At 37.7% G+C, this 24684-nt stretch overlaps 1 protein-coding gene across 1 annotated transcript in view; it reads left to right on the forward strand.

Annotated features, from left to right (window-relative positions):
• Positions 1 to 24684, forward strand: part of NUDT3 (nudix hydrolase 3) — a 126198-nt gene that overhangs the window by 88816 nt on the left and 12698 nt on the right. The gene's annotated exons all lie outside the window — the stretch shown is intronic.

Below are 24684 nucleotides of genomic sequence, written 5' to 3' on the forward strand. Positions count from 1 at the left end.
CCAGTTGCTTAACTCAAAAAATTAAGAGTCATCCTTGATTTCTTTCTTTTCTCACACCCAATATTTAGTTCATCAGCCAATTCTGTTGGGTCTACCTTCAAAATACATATATGCAGAATCTAACCACTTCTCACCATCTCTATCTTTACCACTTTGGTCCAAGCCACCGTCACCTCTCACCTCAATTCCTCTGGTCCCCGCTGTACTCTTTTACCCCTTTAAGTTTATTTTCAGCACAGCAGGCAGAATGATCCTGTTGTAAAAACCTGGTCAGATGATGTCACTCGAGGGCCTTCTAAGCCTTAGAGTGGCCTGTGATCTGGCTTCCTCTGGCGCCTCATCTCTCACTCCTCTCTCTTGATCACCGTGCTTCACCCATCATGGTAGCACCCTTGCTGCTCCTCCAGCGACAGACTTGCTGTTCCTTCTGCCTAATCACCATGGTATATACAGTCTTAGACATTGAATCTAGAGAGCCTCCATCCTGCTGGGTTTTCCAAATGGTTTATATAGTAATTGCCTTTTATTGGTGAAGAAATACCATAGTATTGAAGATGGGAAATTAACAGTTTCAAAAAACAGATATAATGTGTTTGTACTATACCCAGCAGGTCTACACATTTACATCTGTGCCAAATGAAATACCTTTTCCATCTGTCTACCTGCCATTCTTGCTCATTTAGAGCTCTTCTGTACTAAACAGTCCTGTCCTTTAGATGAGGCGGCAGTTGTTCATTTCCTTTGGCTTGATTTTTCTTTCTCTTTACTCCCTTTTGGGGTTGAGGAGTGACTTGAGGACATAAATGGGCTGTCTAGGATGCCATCTGAACAGCCGGTTTTATCAGTTTAGAGATGTGGTAGTGCTCCATGTCAGGCCCTAGAGCAGATATGGTTTTGGTTTCAAAGTAAGTCATAAAAACACTAAAAAGGGCTGAGCTTTTGAAGTGGTTTTTTAGAATGGAGAGTGAGGCAGTTAAAGACGGGAAGAGTATCATTTTCAACCAAGAGCTCCTCCATGACATGGTTTCACTGAGATTTATGAGAGCTGAAAGAAAGACGATCAACTATTTATGGCTGTATGACCAGCAGAGTTCTGGGTGCGAAACTGAATGAGGACCTTGCTGAGAAGATCTGTAGACAGCGGGTGTGCCTGTCTATGTAGGGACTATGATGTTAAGTGGAATTTATTTTTATAGGGTTATAGAAGCACGTTGTTGAAAAGGACATCAAGAGGTTATCTGGTTTAAATCTACACTTTTGGTCAAGCAGAGCTAACATTCAAGCCTTCATTTTTTTCTTGTGAATGTGTATGTTTGAAATATACTAACTCTTGTACATTATCTAAATGAGTTAACCTTTAATGCCATCCAGCAATGAAATAACCACTAACGCCTGTTAGAATGGCTGAAATTTTTAAATGCATGCCATTCAACAGCAGATGGAGAGTAAGAAATGCAATTGTAGTTTCTTGCTGCTTTCAAATAAACTGTTCATCCCTGTTGAGTGAATTAAATATATGCAGTTTTAAATGTTTCAGAAAGAGCAAGATCACCGTTACAGTGATACTTGGCAACATGAAGTTTTTTGTCATTTCAAACTGAAATTGCCAGTTCTGCCTTTAAAATAAAACCTAGATTATTGTTAAGAAAATTGAGGGGCCTATCAGGTAAAGAACACCAGAATCACTTAAAATTGCTAGACCAGCTTTTCTTAAGCCCCTCCTTTTTAAAGTTGATCCTCATACTATTTTTTCAGATTCTCAGGTAGTCTAGAGGGCAGATTTATGTAATACACCCTCAGTTATTGCAAACTCAAAAAATGATTTAAGATTCCGTTTATACAATCTTGCCTGCCCTCCAGAAGGTGTCCTAATTTATCCTCTCAGCAGCAGAGATGAGGAGGGCATTGGTATGGTTGGTAGGTGCACGGACTGTGGCATCAAAAGACCCCTACGTCTAAATCCTGGTGCTGCTGCGTAACTGCGTGGCATTGGCAAATTATTTATCATCTCTAAGCATCGGTTTTCTTTTCTGGAACATAGGAACCATGATAATACCTGCTTCATAGGTAGACATTTAGTAAGAACTCAAATACTAGTTGTTATTATTACTGGAAAAGATGAATGATTCAACCTGAATCACACAGCAAAGCATGACTTGACCACTCAGGTGTATTTGATTCCAAAGCCTGTGCACGTACCAACCATATTACAGCCCTCATCTCCCCCACTCCCATTCCCGATACCCTCATCAGGAAGGTGCTAATGAGATTATTGAACTATATGAGCACTTTAGGTTGCTTTAAATATATATTTAGGAAAGAAAATTGATTTATATTTTTGGCATTGTGTTTATTTAAATTGTTTTATTGTTGCTTTTTTAAAAATGCTCACATGATTGGAAAAAATGCTGCCACCACCACCTTTTAGAGTTTTCTGTAGCATATTTTGTGAAGTGTCAAAAAGATTGAAGTGCAAAGGGGGATACTTTATTTTTCGATTTTAAAATGATTTTTTGTCCTGAAATTTTTCAAGATTGAAAATTTTTCCAGTATTTTATTATAAAAATTTTCAGACATATTGCCACACAGAAAAAATTTTATTGTAAATGTCCGTATAACTCACTACCTAGATTCTATCTACCATTAGCACTTTACTATACTTGCTTTATCACTTAACTTATATCTGTTATTGAAACCTTAAGAAATAACCAATACACAACAACAAAAAGTCATTTATATTTCCATCACCTAAAGATAACCTTTGTTAACATTTTAGTAATTTCATACATGCTTACACATCTATAAATATGTGTATTTCTTTTTAAAAATAATACTGGAATTTAGCCATTTCATTAGCTCATTATATTGTGGACATCCTTTTGTGGTAGTAGGCTTACATGTGAGTGATTATTTTGAAAGACTATATAATAGTCCGTGTTTAAATATACCATAGTTTGCTTGATCATTTTTTGTTGAGCATTTAGTTTGATTCTAATTTTTCATTATTCTAGACTTTATCCTAGTACTTCCAATAAAATGTTGAAGAGGAATGATGGGAGGGGACATCCTTGCCTTGTTCTTGATCTCAGTGGGAAAGCTTTTAGTTTCCACCATTCATTTTGATGTTAACTGTAGATTTTTTTTTTTAGATGTTCTTTACCAAGTTTTATCAAGTTCTATTCCTCATTTACTGAGAGGTTTTTTTTATCATAAATAGGTGAACTTTTTCATGTGGTTTTTCTGCAACTATTCATATGATCATGTGATTTTTCTTCCTTAGCCTGTTGATGTGATGGATTACATTAATTGATTTTTATGTGGAACCAGCCTTGCATACATGGGATAAATCCCACTTGCTTGTGGTGTATACTTTTTTTAATATCAGTACATTGTTGGATTCAACTTGCTAACATTTAGTTGAGGATTTTTACATCTGTGTTCATGAGAGATATTACCTATAGTTTTCTTTTCTTGTAATGTCTTTGTCTGGTTTTGGTATTAGGGTAAAGATAGCTTCATAGAATGAGTTTAGAAGTATTTTCTCTGCTTCTGTCTTCTGGAAGAGATTATAGAGAATTGGTATGATTTCTTCCTTAAATGTTTGGTAGAATTCATCAGTGTACCCATCTGGGCCTGATGCTTTCTGTTTTGGAAGATTATTAATTATTGATTCGATTTCTTTAATAGACATAGGCCTATTTAGGTTGTCCTTTGTGTGAGTTTTGGCAGATTGTATCTCTCAAGGGCTTGGTCTGTTTCATCTAGGTTATTGAATTGTGGATATAGTATTCCTTGATTTATTTTATTCCTTTATTATCCTTTTGATGTCCATGGGATTTGTAGTGATGTCCTCTCTTTAATTTCTGATATTAGTAATTTGTGTCTTCTTTTTTCCTTGGTTTGCCCTGTTAGAAACTTGGTTGTATTGATCTTTCCAAAGAATCAGCTTTTAGTTTTTTTGTTTTTTCTCTATTGGTCTTCTGTTTTGAAATTCATTGATTTCTACCAAATTTTATTGCTTATTTTCTTTTGCTTTCTTTGGATTTAATTTGCTCTTCATTTTCTAAAGTGGAAGCTTAGATTATTGGTTTTAGATTTTTTTTTTTTTTTTTTACCTACTATATGCATTCAGTGCTATAAATTTACCTTTAAGCACTGTTACTTGTTGCCTCCCACAAATTTTGGTAAGTTGTGTGTTTATGTTCATTTAATTCAAAGTGTTTTAAAATTTCCCTGTGATTTCTTCTTTGACCTGTGTGTTTTTTAGAATTGTGTTGTTTAATTTCCAAGTATTTTGGATTTTCCAGCTACCTTTCCTGTTAAAGATTTCTCACATGATCCCATTGTGATCTGAAAACATATATTGTATGATTTCTATACTTTTTAATTTGTTAAGGTGTCATTTATGGCCCATAATGTTGTCTATCTTGGTGACTGTGCCATGTGAAATTGAGAAGAATGTGTATTCTGCTGTTATTGGATTAAGTAGTCAATAAATATCAATTATATCTGATTGCCTGTCTGCCTGCTGATCTGTCCATTTCTGGTAGAGGAGTGTTGAAGTCACCCAACAGTAACAGTGGATTCATCTGCTTCTCCTTGCAGTTCTATCAATTTTTGCCTCACATATTTTGGTGCTCTGTTGTTAGATGCATGTACTTTTAAGGATCATTGTGCCCTCTTCCTGGAGAATTGACCCCTTATGTAACACTCTTATGAAGCATTATGTAAATACTCTTTATCCTTGATAATTTTCCTTGCTCTGAAATCTGCTCTCTCTGAAATTAATATAGATACTTATGTTTTCCTTAGATTTGTGTTAACATGGTATATCTTTCTCCATCCCTTTACTTTTAATCTATATGTGTTTTTATATTTAAAGTGGGTTTCTTGGAGACAACATATTATTTTTTGGTCCTTCCTGACAATCTGTCTTTTAATTGATATATTTAGGTCATTGATGCTTAAAGTGATTATTCATATACTTGAATTAATAGCTACCATGTTTGATACTGTTTTCTATTTGTTACCCTTATTCTTTGTTTCTGTTTGTGTCTTCCACCCTTTTCTGCCTTTTGTGTGTATTATAAAGTTGAGTACTTTATAATAAATTATTCCATTTTCTCTCCTTTCTTAACATAACAGTTATGCTTCTTTTTTAGTGATTGCCCTAGAGCTTGCAATATACATTTACAACTGATCCAAGTCCACTTTCAAATAACACTATACCACTTTACAGGTTATGCAAGTACCTTATAATACAAAATAGTCCTAATGCCTCCCTCCCCTCCCTTCTGTCGTTGCTGTGATTCATTTCACTTATCCTCATGCATATGTCTGTGCATACATAGTTGAATACAGTGTCACTGTTATTTTTTTTTTAATATTTATTTATTTATTTTTTGGCTGTGTCAAGTCTTAGTTGCAGCACATGGGATCTTTCGTTGCAGCATTGCCGGCTCTTCGTTGCAGTGTGCGGGCTTCTCTCTAGTTGTGACGCCCGTGGGCTCTGTAGTTGTGGCACGCTTGCTCTCTAGTTGTGACGCGCAGGCTTAGTTGCCCTGCGGCATGTGGGATCTTAGTTCCCCAACCAGGGATCGAACTGGCGTCCCCTGAATTGCAAGATGGATTCTTAACCACTGGACCACCAGAGAAGTCCTGCTGTTATTATTTTTAACAAACTATTGTCTGTTAGCACAATTAAGAGTAAGAAAAATAAAGATTTTATTTTACTTTCTTATTCCGTCTCTAATGCTTTTCCTTTCTTTGTGTAGATCTGAGTCTCTAATCTCTGTCATTTTCCTTCTCGCTAAAGAACTCCTTTTAACACTTCTTTCAAGACAGGTCTGTCGGCAGCAAATTCTCTCGACTTTGGTTTGTCTAAAAAAGTCTTTATTTTGTCTTCACTTTAAAGAATACCTAGGTTGATGGTTTTTTCTTTTCAACATGTTAAAATATTTCACTCCATTCTCTTCTCGTTTGGATGGTTTCTGAGGAGAAGTTGGATATAATTATAAACTTTGTTCCTCTATAGGTAAGCTGTTTCCCACCCTCCTCTGGCTTCTTTTGAGATTTTTTTTCTTTATGTTTGATTTTCTGCAATTTGAATATAGTATGTCCAGCTAGATATAGCTTTTTGTGTATTTATCCTGATTGAGTTTTCTAGATCTGTGGTTTTGTGTCTGACATTAATTTGGGGAAATTCTCAGTCATTATTGCTTCAGATATTGCTTCTGTTCCTTTGTCTTCTTCTGATATTGCCATTATACAGTATTATACTTTTTATAGTTGTCCCACAGTGCTTGGACATTCTGTTCTGTGTGCTTTTATTCCCCAGTATTTTTTCTCTTTGCATTTCAGTTTTGAAAGTTTCTCTTGACGTATCCTCAAGTTCAAGGTTTCTTTTCTCAGCCATGTCTAGTCTGCTAATGAGCCCATCAACGATATTCTTCATTTCTGTTGACAGTGTGTGTTTGATCTGTAGCATTACTTTTTTATTCTTTCTTAGAATTTCTATCTCTCTGCTTGTATTAGCCATTGTTTCTTACTTTTTCCATTAGAATCCTTAGCATATTAATCATGGTTGTTTTTTCATGGCCTGATAATTTTAGCATTCCTGCCATATCTAAGTCTGCTTCTGATGCTTTTCTGTGTCTTCAAAATGTGTTTTTTCCTTTTAGTAAGAGTAATTTTTTGTTGAAAGCTGAACGTGATGACTGGATGTAAGGAGCTGTGGTAATAGGCCTTTAGTAGTATAGTGGTAAGTTGTGCATTCTATAGTCCTGTGATTAGGTCTCCATCTTTCAGTGAGCCTGTGTCCTTGGGCTATGAACTTCAAAAGTGCTTCTTAGTAGTTCCAGTTCCTCGCCCTCCCACCCCCACTTAAGATGGGACAGGATGGATGGTGGGGCTGGAATTGGGTATTTCCCTTCTCCCAGGTTGGCTAGACTCTGACAAAACCCCAATAGATTAGGCTCTGGTAAACTAGTTTCTCTTGAAGTCAGTCTTTGTTAAGAAGAGCAAAATGTTACAGAGTATATAAAAATGGCTATTTTTCTCCTCTCCAGAAGCAGGAGGGGATTTTTGTCCAGTATTCACTATGAAAACCTGGGTAAAGCTCCTGGAGGTAAAACACACGAAAAGCATGGTGGCCCCCCTTGAAGATTTTAGGCTTGTCCTTGAACCTCCAGTGAATGATCAGTTACAGTTTAGGTTTTCTTCCACCCCACCCCTCACTCCCTTCCCTTGGTGGTTTCTGCTCTGGTAAATTGAGATTCTCTGATTTGGCTGTCTCTCCAATTTGAGGGCAGTGGTTTGCCCTTTGGCTTCACTTTTCTGATAAATCTAAGAATAGTTGTTATTTTTTCAGTTTGTTCAGCTTTTTATTTGTTGTTGTGACGGTGTGGAACCTTCTAAGCTCCTTACATGCTGGACCAGAAACTAGAAGTCTCCTTTACTTTTAAATAACACATTTGAACAGGTATTTATTTTTCCAACCAGATAAAACAGTCTACTCACACACACACATAGCTAGTATCCTTTTATTGCCCAGCTCTCATTTGTTTCAGTTTGTAAGTTTAGGTATAGATTATCATTATTAATAAGATATTATTCTTGAAAATACAAAAAGTTATTTGTTACATTGATAACAACCATATCAACAATAATTATTTAAATTTAAGACCAATAATTTTTATTGCTTTCATTAATCACATATATTTTCTCGCTTTCCCTCCTTGCCTCCAATATATTCTTCTTTCTTGTGTGCTTTTTTTCTCATGCATTATTGGTTGACTAATGACTTATTGGCCAATGATAATGCTCCAGAGCATGCTTTGAGACCTGGTTTCTTGTCTACTTTTGCCCTTGCAATAGATCAAGGGAGCAAACTTGGAATTTCAAAAAATAAAAGTATTGGTCTTCCCTGGTAATGCAGTGATTAAGAATCTGCCTGCCAATGCAGGGGATACGGGTCCAAGCCCTGGTCCGGGAAGATCCCACATGCCACAGAGTAACTAAGCTCGTGCGCCACAACAACTGAGCCTGTGCTTGAGAGCCCGTGGGCCACAACTACTGAGCCTGCGTGCTGCAATTACTGAAGCCCGCGTGCCTAGAGCCCGTGCTCCGCAACAAGAGAAGCCACCGCAATGAGAAGCCCGAGCACCGCAACAAAGAGTAGCCCCTGCTCGACACAACCGGAGAAAGAAGACCCAACAGCAACCAAAATAAATAAATAAATAAATAAATTTATTTTAAAAAAATAATAAAAGTATTATCTGTTACTATAACACTGACCAGGTGGTTCAGTTCAATTGTTTACCTTTGGTGGTGAGTTATAATGAGGACTATAGTCAACCAGTTGGTAATTCTTTTTTTTAATAAATTTATTTATTTTATTATTTTTGGCTGTGTTGGGTCTTCGTTGCTGCGCACGGGCTTTCTCTAGTTAATAGCGGGGGCTATTCTTCATTGCAGTGTGCGGGCTTCTCATTGCGGTGGCTTCTCTTGTTGCAGAGCAGGGGCTCTATGCACGTGGGCTTCAGTAGTTGCAGCACACGGGCTCAATAGTTGTGGCTCGCAGGCTCTAGAGCATAAGCTCAGTAGTTGTGGCACACAGGCTTATTTGCTCCGCGGCATGAGGGATCTTCCCAGACCAGGGCTCAAACCTGTGTCCCCTGCATTCGAAGGTGGATTCTCAACCGCTGTGCCACCAGGGAAGCCCCAGTTGATAATTATTTATGAGAAAAATATGAGAGTCATTACATGTTTGATAAAAATTTTTTTCTTCACATATGAATGGTTTGCCTAATTATTAGACTCCTTGAATAATCTTTTTCCTCAGTACTCTTGACTTCAGGCATTGGGTGTTATAGAGGAAAAGTCTGGTATCAAAAATATTTTCACCTATGTAAACACATGAAAACTTTTCTTCTTATTCTTGGCACAGAGATGTCACTGGAATATGCCTCCTATTTGGCAAGCCCTTTTGGTATGGAGATTCGTATCTTTTCTTCTTCAATTATTACCCCATCTTCATCAGTTTCATTTTTTTCTGCTAAAACTCCTATGACATTGTATTCCCTTATCTTTTTTTTAATTTATTTTTTATTTTTATTTATTTATTTTTGGCTGCATTGGGTCTTCATTGCTGAGCGCAAGCTTTCTCTAGTTGTGGTGAGCGGGGGCTACTTTTTTTGCGATGTGCAGGCTTCTCATTGCGGTGGCTTCTCTTGTTGTGGAGCATGGCCTCTGGTGTGCGGGCTTCAGTAGTTGTGGCATGTGGGCTCAGTAGTTGTGGCGCACGGCTTAGTTGCTCCGTGGCACGTCGGATCTTCCCAGACTAGGGATCAAACCCATCTCCCCTGCACTGGCAGGTGGATTCTTAACCACTGCACCACCAGGGAAGTCCCCCTTATCTTTTGTGATAATTTTGATCTCTGCATTTTTACTCTGTGCTGGGAGAATTCTTCAAATTTTGGCCTTCTATATCTCTAGTTTTCTGCTGTATCTGGTTAACCATTGATTGCCTTTTTAGGGTTATTAGTTTGCTAATAATAATGGTGATGTTATTTAAGAACTGTTTTCTGTTTTCACATTGCTCTGTATTTGTGACAGCTTGCCTTTTTTTTTTTTCTCTAATTGTAGCATCTTGAATCTTACTGAATAAGAATTAGTTTTTTCTTGGAATAACCCTGTTTCTTAAATCATCAGATTGGTTCCCTTTTTTTGAACTAGTATCTTTCCATATGTTTCACTTTTCTCTGAGTGCTCATTCTTAGAGTGAAGTCTGAGTTTGTTTGGTAGTTAATAACTGAAATAAATGCTTCTGATGATTATGAATCTTCTCCTTAGAAACGGTCTTTTCTTCATGACAATAGCTTCTCCAGCTCATCTGCCTCAGCAGTGACCCATACTACACCAGCCTGACAAGCTCGCTCCTTATAAACTGATTCATCTTGCAGGACCCCTGTTCCCCATACCCTACAAGGTTAGAGTTCTGCTGACTGTTTAACCTCTGCTTCAAGCATGCAGAGTTTAGTAGGACTGTGTGTGTGTGTCAGAGGCGTTTACAGGGAGTGTGTCGGGGGGCTGGGCAGAGATTCCTTTACTTTCCTCACAGGTTTCACTTCTTCTTGTTGATGCTTTTCCATTCACTCCACTCTTACCTGCCCAGTAGTTTGCTAAGATTCAGTGTTTCCTTATGTGTTGGTTATTACAGAAGGAAATTAAGACTGAGGGAGTCAAGCATAATAAATACACCTATCCATCTATTGATAGAATGTCTTAAAAGATATTTTTCCTCCTTGAGTTCTAAAATTGTATCAAAATAATATTTGTTCATGCTACATGGCTCAAAAATAAAATAGGACTGGAAGACTTTGAATGAAAAGAAACATTCCTTAAGTAATTCCCTACGGAAAAACACCCAGTAGGTAATATCTTATTTCTTGCCTCACACTTTCACTGTCTCACTGTAGGTTTTGCTAAATAGAATTTTTTTTTTGAAAATCACTGTTGCTTAAAATTAAGAGTATTATTATCAATATTATGGATATAAGTCTGATACCAGTTTGGTTCTTATTCCTCTGGAGATAACCTATTTTTTTTGTCTCTTTACCCCTGAGGTTTTGAAGTATCTCATTGATTTGTCTGTAATTTCTATTAATTAAATATTAGACCCTCTAGACTGAGCCTTTACTCTTATTCTTTTTTGGTCATATTTTTCATCTTGTTTTCTTTTATATGTTTTGGGAAGTTTCATTGACTTATCTTCTAACTCTTCTAATCAGTGTTTTATTTCAGCAGTCATACTTTTAAGGTCTAAGATACCATTTTTATTCTTGTTTGCTTTTACATACATTTTGTGCTTGTTTAGCATGCCATAGCTTCTCTAATTTCTTTAAAGGATAACTAATTTTCCCCAAGTTTTCTTCTGTTTCTTGAATTTTTCTTTTGACCAGAGCCAATTTTCATTAACTTATTTTGATCTTTCTTTTGGCAACTTTCCTTGTATGTCTTGTGGCCCATGGTTGTCTCATCACAGTTAGGGTTGAGGCAGTAGCAGCGCTGAGTGGGAGCTCTGTGTAAATGGGTGGGTATATAGAGTGACCTGGAGGGAAGTGGAGCAGTTGTGCCAGGACCCTTCTAAAAGAGTGCCACAATAGGAGGGCTTTATTCTGGGGATGTGTATAGACATATAAGCTACAGTAGTTCTTTCCAGTTTTTCTGTTTTTCTGCTTCGATTAGAGCCCTCAGAGTTGTCTGGGTGATAGATGCCTGGGTCCAGACCATTCTCCATGTATGGGGATAGTTGTTTGGTATTTAGACCTTTGGCTTTCAGGACCCCTTCTCACTCTCTGTGTTCCTGCCATATCCTATCCTTGAATCTCTCCAGAGTCTGGAAGCTAAGCTGGCTTCTTTTGCTTTTCTTCATCTTTCAACCCTCATTCATCACTTTGCACCTTCTTGGAATTTTTTTTGAAATCTCCTTTCTTCCAGTACCTCCTTTCCAGTCGTATTCCTCTACTTCCATTTTAATGAGGTCTTAGGAGAAAGAAGAGATACTATGCTTAGTCAGTATACCACTACAGGCACACCTCGGAGATGTTGTGGGTTTGGTTCTGGACCATGCAGTAAAGCAAATAGCGCAATAAAGTGAGTCACACAAATTTTTGGTTTCCCAGTGCATGTAAAAGTTATATTTATACTATACTGTAGTCTGTTAAGTGTACAGTGGCATTGTGCCTAAAAAAACAATGTTCATGCCTTAAATATTTTATTGCTAAAAGATGCTAACCATCTGAGCCTTCAGCGAGTTGCAGAACATCAAAGATCACAGATCACCATAACAAATATAATAATAATGAAAAAGTTTGTAATATTTTGAGAATTACCAAAATGTGACACAGAGACACAAAGTGAGCAGATACTCTTGGAAAAATGGTACTGATAGGCTTGCTTGACACAGGGTTGCCAACAAACCTTCAGTTTGTAAAGAAAACACATCTGCAAAGCACAATAAAACAAGGTGTGCCTGTACGTTAACAGGTTTCAAAATTATTTTTAGAATTATATCTCCTCTTTTCCTTTGACTCTGAAGTAATGCTATAAATATTTTTATTTGTTTAAGCTAATCATCTAAGATACTAAATAGAAGTATCTTTCTTTCAATAGATATATCCCCCATCAAAAATAACGCAGGTAGGTCATGTGTTTATAAATTAAATCATTTTTATTTATGATTTATCTTAAACACTAGCAGCTTTTTAAAAGAATCACTTTTTAAATCAAGGAATTGATATTTTATTTATTATTTTAAGCTTATTTGGAAAACCAAATTTAAAGGTTAGCTCTCTTACTGCAAATAACTACTCCTAAATTATCTTTCAGCTGTTGTTTTTAAACATTGGAATTAAAAAAAGATATCTTCTTACTCAATTTATCTGTCTACATTATCACACATAATTGAATGCTACACATTGATGAATAGTTAATTCGGTGGTCTAATGTGGAGATTAGAATCTGCCCAGTTAGAGACTATAGTACTGTATTTGAGCTGGTTTCTATTGGAAACCTGAGTAGAGACTGAATTACTGGGATAGGAGCCAGTCGCCTTCTGCTAAATGAATTGATTCCAGATGACTCTTCCAAAACAGATGTATTTGCTTTCCCATCCAGCTCCACATTCCAGGAAAGGATTTTTAGTCATTAGGAAGTATATTCTATTGACTCCAATACAATTCACAGTGGCTTCAGCAAATACTAAGTGCAATCCTTGCCTCTAGAGACTCCTCAGTCTTTAAACTACCAACAGCCACTGGACCTGGACAGGTCTAACTTATCTGGCTAAAGTGCCACTTAACAGCTTCCTCTTAATTCAGTGAACTTACAAACGCAAACTGCCTAGTGCAGAGTTTGCTACACAGGAAGTAAATTTAAGGATTCTGATTCTAACTTATCTCCAAGGGACCCCATGTGGCTCAGTATTAAAGCTAAGTTTCCAGGTTAAATCACAATAAATGTAACTTGATTATATTTAGTTACACTGACTAATTAATAGACACGTACTTAGATTTTAAAAGAAAAAAAAAACTTGCCATATGTTGTTTTCAAACACAGTAATACTGAATGACTAAGAATGAAGGACTGGAAAAAGATATATCAGGCAAATACTAACCATAAGAAAACTGAGATAGTAATTATAATATCAGGCAAAATAGAGTTTAGGTGAAAAACATTAAAGGGACAAGAGGAACATTTAATATTGGTAAAAGGAACAATCTGCCAAGGCAAGATAGCAGTCATGAATTTGTGCGCACCTGGCAAGCTCTTCATCGGCATAAAGCAAAACTGACAGAGTTATGGGGGAAAGCTGACAAATCTCCAGCCATATTGAAGACTTTAAAACATCTCATTTAGAAACTGATAGAAAAAGCAGCAAAAAAAGGATTGAGTAACACAATTAATAGGGTTGATCAAATAGCTGTATTGAGGAATAATCTTGCATCCAAGAAAAAATATGTAAATTTTTAAGCACACATGAAAGAATTATAAAAAAGTAGCCCTATGTTAAGCCATAAAAGAGGTATTAAAAATCCCAGAGCATCCATAATACAGACTATAAAAGAGGTATTAAAAAGAGGTATTAAAAATCCCAGAGCATCCATAATATAGACTATACATACTGTGATACAGTGCAGTAAAATTAGAAATCAATAATAGAGCCAGCTTGACAGAGAAACATACTTGGAAACAGAAAAAAATGTTCTAAATAATCCTTGAGTTAAAGCACAAATCACAAAAACTAGTAAGCAAATAGAGCTGAACAATTATGAAAGTTCATATCATGAAACTTCATATCATGACTTACGGATGCAGCTCATTCACTTTGAGCCCTAGATGATTTTATTAGAAAGCAAAATAGACATTAAATAAACTAAGCAGTCAATTCAAGAAACTAGCAGAAAAACAACAGGATACTCTCAAAGGAAGTAAAAGGATGAAAATAACAAGGAAAAGAGCATGAATTAATGGGGGAAAATAGAAATGATCAACAAAACCAAAAGTGGGTTATTTTTATTTGTCTAATAAAATAGACAAACCTCTCACTGAATCCATAAAGGAAACAAGAGAGAAAGCAACAAATAAGCAATAAAAAAGGAAATAACCACAGATATAATAGAGATTTTTAAATTAAGAGAATGCTATGAAAAGCTGCAAACAAAAAAATTTGAAAACTTCGATAAAAATTTTCTAGGAAAAACTACCCAAATTTACTTAAGAAAAATTAGAAAGCCTATATGTAGATCGTTAATCCTTATAGAAATTAAGTGGTAATCACCACTCTCCCCAGCAAAAAGATTCCAAGATCAGACGAGGTGAATTTTACCAAAATTTCCAAAAATATATATTCTTACCTTAAAGAACTATTCCAGAGAAGGATAACTACACACCTCTTGTAAGGCCAGTATGATCTTGATTCAGCAAGCAGCATACTTTTTCTATAAAGGGCCAGATAATAAATACTTGAGATATAGAAGCCATATGGTCTCTGTCACAAATATTCAACTCTGCTGTTGTAACGCGAACACCCTCATAGACAACACTTAAATGAATTACCATGGCTATGTTCCAGTAAAACTTTATTTACAAAAACCGATGGCAGGGCAGATTTGGCCCGTGGGCCATAGTTTGCTGACCCCTGATCTTGATACTTAAAAGTAGAAAGAACAGTAAATTCTGACCTATGAACATGGATATGAAAATCCTAAGTAAAATAACAGCAAATAGAATCTAATGCTTTGTCAAAATATCACACAACTGGGTTATCCCAAGAGTACAAGGATAGTTCAGTCTTGGAAAATATGTTTATGTAATTTACTTCAGTAAGAGTTTAAAACAGATAAAATTATTATCTCAGTAAATGAAGAAAAATTATTTATTAAAATTCAGTACCCTTTCATCTTAAAAACTGTTAGCAAACATAAAATAAAAGGAAATTCCTTAAGTTGATAGAGTAATAAAACCTACAGCAAACATTATATTTTTGAAATTTTCAAAGTATTCCTATGGCAGACAGGAATAAGACAGTTATGATTGCTATCATGCTGCCATTTGTTATTGAACTGGGGTCCTAGCCACTGCAGTAAGACAAAAATAAAGATTCAAAAGGAAGAAGCAGATTGTCATTATTTGCAGATGGTGTGACCATTAATTATAAAAAACCAAAGAAACACAATAGAAACTAGTAGAACTAGAAAAAGCATTTTAAAAGGTTGCAAGACAAAGGATCACTATGCAGAAACCAGCAATGTTTCTTTAAACAAGTGATAATCAACTAGAAAATATACAACTTTAAAAAATATACATTATTCACAATAGCAACAAAACTATACTAAAGGGCTTTCCTGGTGGCGCAGTGGTTAAGAATCCGCCTGCCAATGCAGGGGACACAGGTTGGAGCCCTGTTCGGGGAAGATCCCACACGCCGCGGAGCAACTAAGCCCGTGCACTACAACTACTGAGCCTGTGCTCTAGAGCCCATGAGCCACAACTACTGAGCCCGCGTGCCACAGCTACTGAAGCCCGCATGCCTAGAGACCATGCTCCGCAACAAGAGAAGCCACTGCAATGAGAAGCCTGCACACCGCAACGAAATGTAGCCCCTGCTCACCGCAACTAGAGAAAGCCCGCATGCAGCAACAAAGACCCAACTCAGCCAAAAATAAATAAATAAATAAATAAATTTATTTTAAAAAAACTATACTAAAACTGAAATACCTTGCTGTAGACTAACAGAGTGCAGGATCTTTACAATAAAAATAATAAAACTTCATTAAAGGAATTTAAAAAGACCTGAGTAAATGGAGAGAGTCTATTCTTGAATGAAAAGACTAAATATTGTAAAGATGTGAGTTTTTCTCGAATTAACCCCAAAATTCAAAAATAAAAGTAAACATCCCCAAAGGATTTTTCAAGAGATCTGAAAAACTGATTTTTGAAATTCGTGTAGAAGAATAAAGGTACAAAAATGGCTTTGAAGTTTTTGAAAAAGAACAGAGGCAGAGACTTACCTTTCCAGGTATTAAGATAAAGCTATATTAGTTAAAATCATGTGATATTAGTACATAAATTAACAACTATATTAGTAAAACAAAGTAATATCCATGGGACTCTTCTGGCTACTTGGGAATAAATTCCCAAATTTATTTTGCTGGATCATAGAAAAAATACGGGAGACTAACTTTATGCCATGGGGATGGGGACATGTTTCTTAAAAAGACATTAAACACACACACAAAGGAAAAGAGAAGTAAAATCAGCAATGTCTGGTAAAAACATGTTTAGCAAAGGACATCAAAAATAAAGATAAAAGACAAATGCCAGATTGGGAGAAAATATTTACCACAGAAGATAAGATATAAATAATTTCTGAAGATCATTAAGATGGTCAATGAACACATAAGAAAAATGGATAAAGAGTATGAATTCCCAGACAAAGAAATCTGAATGTTCATTAAACATAGGAAAAGTGCACGATTTCAATTTTTAAGTTATGCATTATAATTTTACACTCACTGTATTGACCCACAATTTTAAAAAAGCTGATAACAAGCACCAGTGTTAAAGAGGAACAAGAGGTACAAGGTACAAGAACTTGTATACTGCCTCTATACTTGGAGAATATGTCAGTTAGTTGTTGCTGTAAAACAAACTATCCCAAAATTCATTGGCTTAAAAAGTAAGTATTGGCTTCCCTGGTGGCACAGTGGTTAAGAATCCACCTACCAATGCAGGGGACACGGGTTCGAGCCCTGGTCCGGGAAGATCCCACATGCCATGGAGCAACATGCGCCACAACTGCTGAGACTGCGCTCTAGAGCCCGTGAGCCACAACTACTGAGCCCTTGTGCCACAACTACTGAGCCTGTGTGCCACAACTACTGAGCCTGCGCTCTAGAGCCCGTGCTCGGCCACAAGAGAAGCCACCGCAGTGAGAAGCCCGTGCATCGCAACGAAGAGTAACCCCCACTCTCCACAACTAGAGAAAGCCTGCGCACAGCAATGAAGACCCACTGCGGCCAAAAATAAATAAATAAAATAAATTAATTGTTTTTAAAAAAAGCAAGTATTGATTATTGCTCACAAGCCCATGGGTCAGCTTCTCGTGTCAGCTGGACTACTCAGTTATCTATAGCCAGCTCTGCGTTGAGTTGGAAGCTGTGCTGATCTTGGCTAGGCTATCTCACTTTGGAGGTTAGCTGGCTGTAGGCTGCTTTGTGATATCCTCAGCTGAGACTGGTCTTTCATCCTTTAGGAGACTAGCTCACATGGCAGTGGCAGAGTTCCAAGAGAAAAAGTGGAAACTGTAAGGCCTCTTGAGGCCAAGGCTTGGAACTGGTACATCATCCTTCTGCATTTTGTTGGCCAAAGCAAGTCACAAGGCCAGGGGTGGGTAAATAGATTCTATCTCTTGATAGGAAGAACTGCAAAATTACACTTCAAAGGATATGGTGACAGGGAGTTCCCTGGTGGTCCAGTGGTTAGGACTCCGCACTTTCACTGCTGAGGGCAGTGAAACTAAACTAAGATCCCACAAGCTGCGCGGCACGGCCGGAAAAAAAAAGGACATGGATACAGGGGGAGGTAGAGAATTGCAGCCATTTCTGCAGCTGATCTACTGCAGAGAGTAACGTGATAATAAGTGGGAAAATTGGAGGTACTTTTACCCTGTGATTCAGAAATTTGACATTTAGCTATAGATCTTGGAGAAACTCCCACACATGGTAAGTAACAAGGATATCTGTAAGAGAAGTTCTTTTTTTGGCGATGTTTTTTATAATAGCATGACTAAATGTCTACCAACAAGTGAACAGATTAATGAATTGTGATAAATTCTTAAAATTATTGATCAAGAGTTAGAATGAATTAACTAAAACCACATGTATCAATATAGCTAAAAGTCAGAAACATGATATTGAAGAGGAAAAAGTTGCAGACTTTATAATCCTTTTTTTTAATCAAGTAGAGAAACATGCAGGAAATACTATATACCATTACTAGTGGATATATCCCTAAGTAGTAGAAGTGTAAAAACATACAATCGAATGATAAAAACCAAATTTAGGTGAGTAGTAGTTAGTTACCTCTGGCAGAAGGTGGGGAATACACAAGAGGCTTCTGTTGTACTAGTAGTTTTATTTCTTAAGAAAAAAAATGACACAAAATGATACATTACCATTTGACAAAGCTGGTTAGTGACTACCTGACTACCTGAATGTTTATTATTTTCTTTACTTTTTTGATATTTGAAATAGTTCATTTAAAAAGCAAAACAAAAAACCTTGAGATGGGATTTCAGTGGACTTAAACTGTCTTCTCATCTACTTCCATCTGTCTTCACTGTGATTCTTTCCTTCTATAACTGACAAGTTTGGTGGATACCAGAAAGTTATATGTATTGAAGACCATATATTTTTGTTCATATGTTTCCTCATATAGACACTTGCATTAGAGTTGTTCCCCTGAGCTCCTTTTGGGCCTGGGCTTATGGCTTTAATAGAGGAAGATTTTATACTACAGCTCCCTGAATGTACAGAATTTTTCTTTTGGGATATGCAGTCTTCCTCAGAGAGCTGCCTTTCAAATCAAGGGAAGTAGCAGGAAGCTTTCAGATACAGGTGCCAGCATACCTGACTAAAAGTAGCTTTAACATCACTAATTATTTTTCTCTCATAAGAGGTCCAGGGGTTGGTCATTACCCTGTTGCTTCAGCAGCTCAGCCATCAGGACTTTGGTTCACTTCTTATTGATTTTCTAGGCCTTACCCTTATGATCACAAGATGACTGTTGCAGTTCCAAGTTTCAGGTCCCCACCTGACAAGCAAGGAGGTATAGGGTTTCTTTTTGTACAGCTCTTTTTATCATGATGGGAAATCTTTTTTAGAAGCTTCCAAGAAACATCCTCTCAGGAACCACTGACCCAGAATTGGGTCATACACAGCACCCCTAAACCTGTCACTGCAGAGGGCAGCAGAACTCCCTATGCGGTTCCAAGTGTGCCATAGCTCTCACCTGAACAGAATCTGGGTCTTACTGGTAGCAAGGAGGAAGGGAGAATTCTTGTGGGCTAGATAGCCATCTGTGTCTGCCACCATATCCACCTGAGAGTGAAAAAATTGGTTTCAGAAGGTGATGGTCCACTTTATGCCCATCCAAACTAAGCAACAAAGCCAGGGATCTTTGTGGTAGGAGACCATTTTAGGGGCAGGTTCAAAGGCCCATCACATCAGTGCCTCTGCCTAGGCCTCAACTACACACCCCGGGAGACTGCTAGAGGGAAAGAGGGGGTACTGGAGTATCCCTGGTCAGTCCAGCCCTTTACAGATAAATATAGGGTTGGCCAAAAAGATTGTTCGTTTTTTTCTGTAAGATGGCTGTAGTAGCGCTTAGTTATCTTTAACTTCATTCAAAACAATTTTGTTGGGACTTCCCTGGTGGTCCAGTGGTAAAGAATCTGCCTTGCAATGCAGGGGATGCAGGTTCAATCCCTGGTCAGGGAATTAAGATCCCACATGTCGTGGGGCAACTAAGCTCACGTGCCACAACTACTGAGCTCACGTGCCTCAACTAGAGCCCGCGTGCCGCAAACTACAGAGCCTACACGCTCTGGAACCCGTGTGCCACAACTATAGAGCCCACACGCCCTGGAGCCTGTACGCCACAACTAGAGGAGAGAAAACCCGCACGCCACAATTAAAGAGAAGCCCGCGCACCACAATGAAGATCCTGCATGCCTCAACAAAGATCCCATGTGCCGCAACTAAGACCCGACACAGCCAAAAATAAATAAATAATAAATAAATCGTTAAAAAAAAAAAATTTGTTAGATTGTATTGTGGCAGCTGTCACATCAGCGTGCATTAAAAAAAAACACATCAAAATTGGTGAATTTTTGTGTAGCCATTTTAATATTGAAGATGGAAGGAAAGAAAGCAACGTTTCTGGCACAGTATGCATTATTATTTCAAGAAAGGTAAAAACACAACTGAAACACAAAAAAAGATTTGTGTAGTGTATGGAGAAGGTGCTGTGACTGAATGAACGTGTCAAAAGTGGTTTGCAAAGTTTTATGCTGGAGAGTTCTCGCTGGACGATGCTCCACACTCGGGTAGACCAGTTGAAGTTGGTAGCGATCAAATCGAGACATTAACTGAGAACAATCAACATTATACCACGGGGGAGATAGCCGACATACTCAAAATGTCCAAATCAAGTGTTGAAAATCATTTGCACCAGTTTGGTTATGTTAATTGCTTTGATGTTTGGGTTCCACATAAGTTAACCGAAAAAAACCTTCTTGACCATATTTCCACATGATTCTCTACCTAAACGTAACGAAAACATTCCGTTTTTAAAACAAATTGTGATGGGCGTTGAAAAGTGGATACTGTACAGTAATGTGGAATGGAAGAGATCTTGGGGCAAGCGAAATGAACCACCACCAACCACACCAAAGGCCAGTCTTCATCCAAAGAAGGTGATGTGTATATGGTGAGATTGGAAGGGAGTCCTCTATTATAAGCTCCTTCCGGAAAACCAAACGATTAATTCCAACAAGTACTGCTCCCAGTTAGACCAACTGAAAGCGGCACTCGATGAAAAGCATCCGGAATTAGTCAACAGAAAACGCGTAATCTTCCATCAGGATAATGCAAGACTGCATGTTTCTTTGACGACCAGGCAAAAACTGTTACAGCTTGGCTGGGAAGTTCTGATTCATCCACCATATTCACCAGACATTGCACGTTCAGGTTTCTGTTTATTTCGGTCTTTACATAATTCTCTTAATGGAAAAAATTTCAGTTCCCTGGAAGACTGTAAAAGGCACGTAGAACAGTTCTTTGCTGAAAAAGATAAAAAGTTTTGGGAAACCCCAATAAATATGTTAAAAAAAAAAAAACATGTTTTGGGAAGATGGAATTATGAAGTTGCCTGAAAAATGGCAGAAGGTAGTGGAACAACATGGTGAGTACATTATTCAATAAAGTTCTTGGTGAGAATGAAAAATGTGTCTTTTATTTTTACTTAAAAACCGAAGGAACTTTTTAGCCAACCCAATACTTCCAATCTCAGTAAAACACCCCAAAAGGAGAAAAGACATTTGTGTTTTTTTCCTTTTTAAAAAGTAGCCAGTTACTCAGCTAATTTCTGTCAACTAGACCTCAAGTATTAGAATTGATATTGTATACTTTGAGGTTCAAGGAAGCACTCACCTGCATGTAGTTGAATAATGAAGGGCAGTAGATATTTTATTTGGAATTCTTACTACTAGCTAAGATGGGCTTTTAAATAAAGACTTCTCTGGATTAGGGGCTTTTGACAATACAGACAGAAATTGTAACTGCTTTCATATGATTTTGAGAAAAACAGGTCTATACCAGTAACCTGACGGAACCAAACTTACATATACCCTGAATCAAATCTTATCCCCAAATGTCTGAGCCAAATATCTGTCAGATGTGACCCTGACACCTACCCCAACCTGCGTGCAAGAATCATATGAGAGATAAAAATATTTCTCTCCAATTGCTTGTGGCAGCATTTGAGAGAGAGCTAGGATATGAAAGTTGGACTGTGGAAGATTGTGAAAAAGTAAAATGGTTATAGTGAACTCTGTCTCGGAGAACCTTTGTCTATGAGGAATCTTCCTCTTATCAGCACTAGGGCTTTAAAGAACTGAAATCCATTTTCTTACAAAGGAGGAGCCTCCTCCTAAGAAAACTGCTAAAGCCCAGTTTTAAAAACTGGTAAATATAGGAATATTTCTTTGCTTTTTACCATAGATAATCATTGGTAGAATCACCTTAGATAGAATTCTCCCAAGTAGATCTTCCAAGAATAAAACTTGAAAGAAACATTTAAGAAACAAAACTAGTGTTGATTAGAAGTGATTAATTAGATTAATTAGAAGTGAAAATAAATGCCAGTGTATTTCAGTATGACAGCATTATTTGATTTACTCTAGACTATAAAAATGCATCTATTTCATTAAGAAAAATGTTTTTATACTTTTCCCAACTGCCTCTGACACAGAGTAAATCACAGATACATGTTGGTGTTGAATGCAGAAATTACTATAATTAAAAGTTTTAAATAAATTATATTGTATTATCATAATATTAAGTTGATTTATGCCTTTAAAATTTGGAGATTATTTCCTTTTCTGCATTTTTGTTTTCTTTTAAGAAAAGTAAATAATTGAACAGTAACTGCTGAAGAGAACTTTCTCCACTTTGCAGAAGAGAAATGTGAATGATGTCTTCTGTGAACCTCTATGAATCTTTCCTTGTGCCGCCTCCCCTCCGCCAACCCACCGCGGGCCTCCCTCCCCCGAAGCCTGATGGCTCTACTCCCAGGCCCTGTCATTGGAGGCCTGTGGCAAGAGCACAGGTGACACATCTCAGGAGCTGATCTGAGCATGTTTGGGCTGCCTAGGATCAGAGTACAGCATTGGCTTTCCAGATGAGGACAGCCTGCCAGCTCGTCCCACTTGTTCAGGCAGCTTCATTGGTTAATTCATGAAGTACAGTCTAGCTAGTCTTAGCTGGCTGTGGAGTGCAATTATTTCTAAAAACGTAGAAAAGCAATTTAAATAAGAAAAGGTACACACTTCCACTGAAGTAGACCAAAAGCCACATGGGGAAAAGAATAGGAAAAGAAATAGGCATGTTGGCAAGAGAAAGGAAAGTAATTCCTTGACAGATAATTAGCAAAAATTAATTTCAAAATATAGCTCACCTAGGAATCTAGGCCTTTAAATTGGCTTCTGTTGTTTCTATTATTGAATATCTCTAAAGAACTTTTGGAGTACTTATTTTAAATTTTTGTTCATTCTATACAAACTTTTTGAGCACCTACTGTCTTTAGAAAGTATATTTGCCTTAATTTTTAATGTATTGTACAAAATAACATGGCAGTTGTAATAGAAAACAAGTTACTGCACCCCCCAGGCATTTCCAGGGAAATCTTTCCCTCACCTCTCACCCCCTCTACTCCTAGCAGAGACAGATATAAAAGGCAAAAGCTAAAAAGACAGCCTGACTCAAAAGCAAAGTGGATGCCTCCATAGATCAGTAACAGAGCAGAATTGCAGAACAGCAGAGGAAAGTTGCAGCCTGCGTGGCCTTGCATGGCTGGTGGCTGGAGCCCTTGGAGTAAGGGGGAGGCCAAGTACCCAATGGAAAGGACACCAGGAGCTGAGACTTTTAGAAAGATACGGGCCAACAAGAGGCACATGAAAAGCTGCTCAACGTCACTAATTATTAGAGAAATGCAAATCAAAGCTACAATGAGGTAATCACCTCACACCGGTTAGAATGGGCGTCATCAGAAAATCTACAAACTCAGAAAATCTACAAACCACGAATGCTGGAGAGGGTGTGGAGAAAAGGGAACCCTCTTGCACTGTTGTTGAGAATGTAAATTGATACAGCCACTATGGAGAACAGTATGGAGGTTCCTTAAGAAACTAAAAATGGAATTACCCTATCACCCAGCAATCCCACTACTGGGCATATACCCTGAGAAAACCATAATTCAAAAAGACACATGCACCCCAGTGTTCATTGCACCACTGTTTACAATAGCCAGGACATGGAAACAACTTAAATGCCCATCGACAGACAAATGGATAAAGAAGATGTGGTACATATATACAATGGAATAGTACTCAGCCATAAAATGGAACGAAATTGGGTCATTTGCAGAGACGTGGATGGACGTAGAGACTGTCATACAGAGTGAAGTAAGAGAGAGAAAAACAAATATCATAATTAATGCATATATGTGGAATCTAGAAAAATGGTACAAATGAACTGGTTTGCAAGGCAGAAATAGAGACGCAGATGTAGAGAACAAATGTATGGACACCAAGGGGGGAAAGTGGTGGTGAGGGTGGTGGTGGTGGGATGAATTGGGCGATTGGGATTGACATATATACACTAATATGTATAAAATAGGTAACTAATAAGAACCTGCTGTATAAAAAAAAGAAAGAAAGATATGGGCCTAGGTAGGGAGAGGAAGCAGATGCAGTGCACAGTAAAGGATGGGGCTCTATCTACAGTATTCCCTATATTACCTTGAAGCAGGAACCCTAAATTTTCACTTTAAGACCTGGCTCTGGAGAGCCTGGTGAAAGCAGCGTCACAAGTAAGCCCTTCACCAGTTGGAACATGAATTTACTTCAGGTAAAATGAATTTTATAGCATGACCTGACAAAGAACTTAAATATTTTCAGAATGTTCAAAACGTAAATAAAGGAATAACTTCTATTTTAAAAGAACAACAACAACAAAAATCATGGAAGGGCTTCCCTGGTGGTGCAGTGGTTAAGAATACTCCTGCCGGACTTCCCTGGTGGTGCAGTGGTTGAGAATCTGCCTGCCAATGCAGGGGACACGGGTTCGAGCCCTGATCTGGGAGGATCCCACATGCCGCGGAGCAACTGGGCCCGTGAGCCACAATTACTGAGCCTGCGCGTCTGGAGCCTGTGCTCCGCAACAAGAGAGGCCGCGATAGTGAGAGGCCCGCGCACCGCGATGAAGAGTGGCCCCCACTTGCCGCAACTGGAGAAAGCCCTCGCGCAGAAACGAAGACCCAACACAGCCATAAATAAATAAA

The sequence above is a fragment of the Balaenoptera musculus genome, chromosome 11 (genome assembly GCF_009873245.2).
Source record: "Balaenoptera musculus isolate JJ_BM4_2016_0621 chromosome 11, mBalMus1.pri.v3, whole genome shotgun sequence".
NCBI lineage: Eukaryota > Metazoa > Chordata > Mammalia > Artiodactyla > Balaenopteridae > Balaenoptera > Balaenoptera musculus.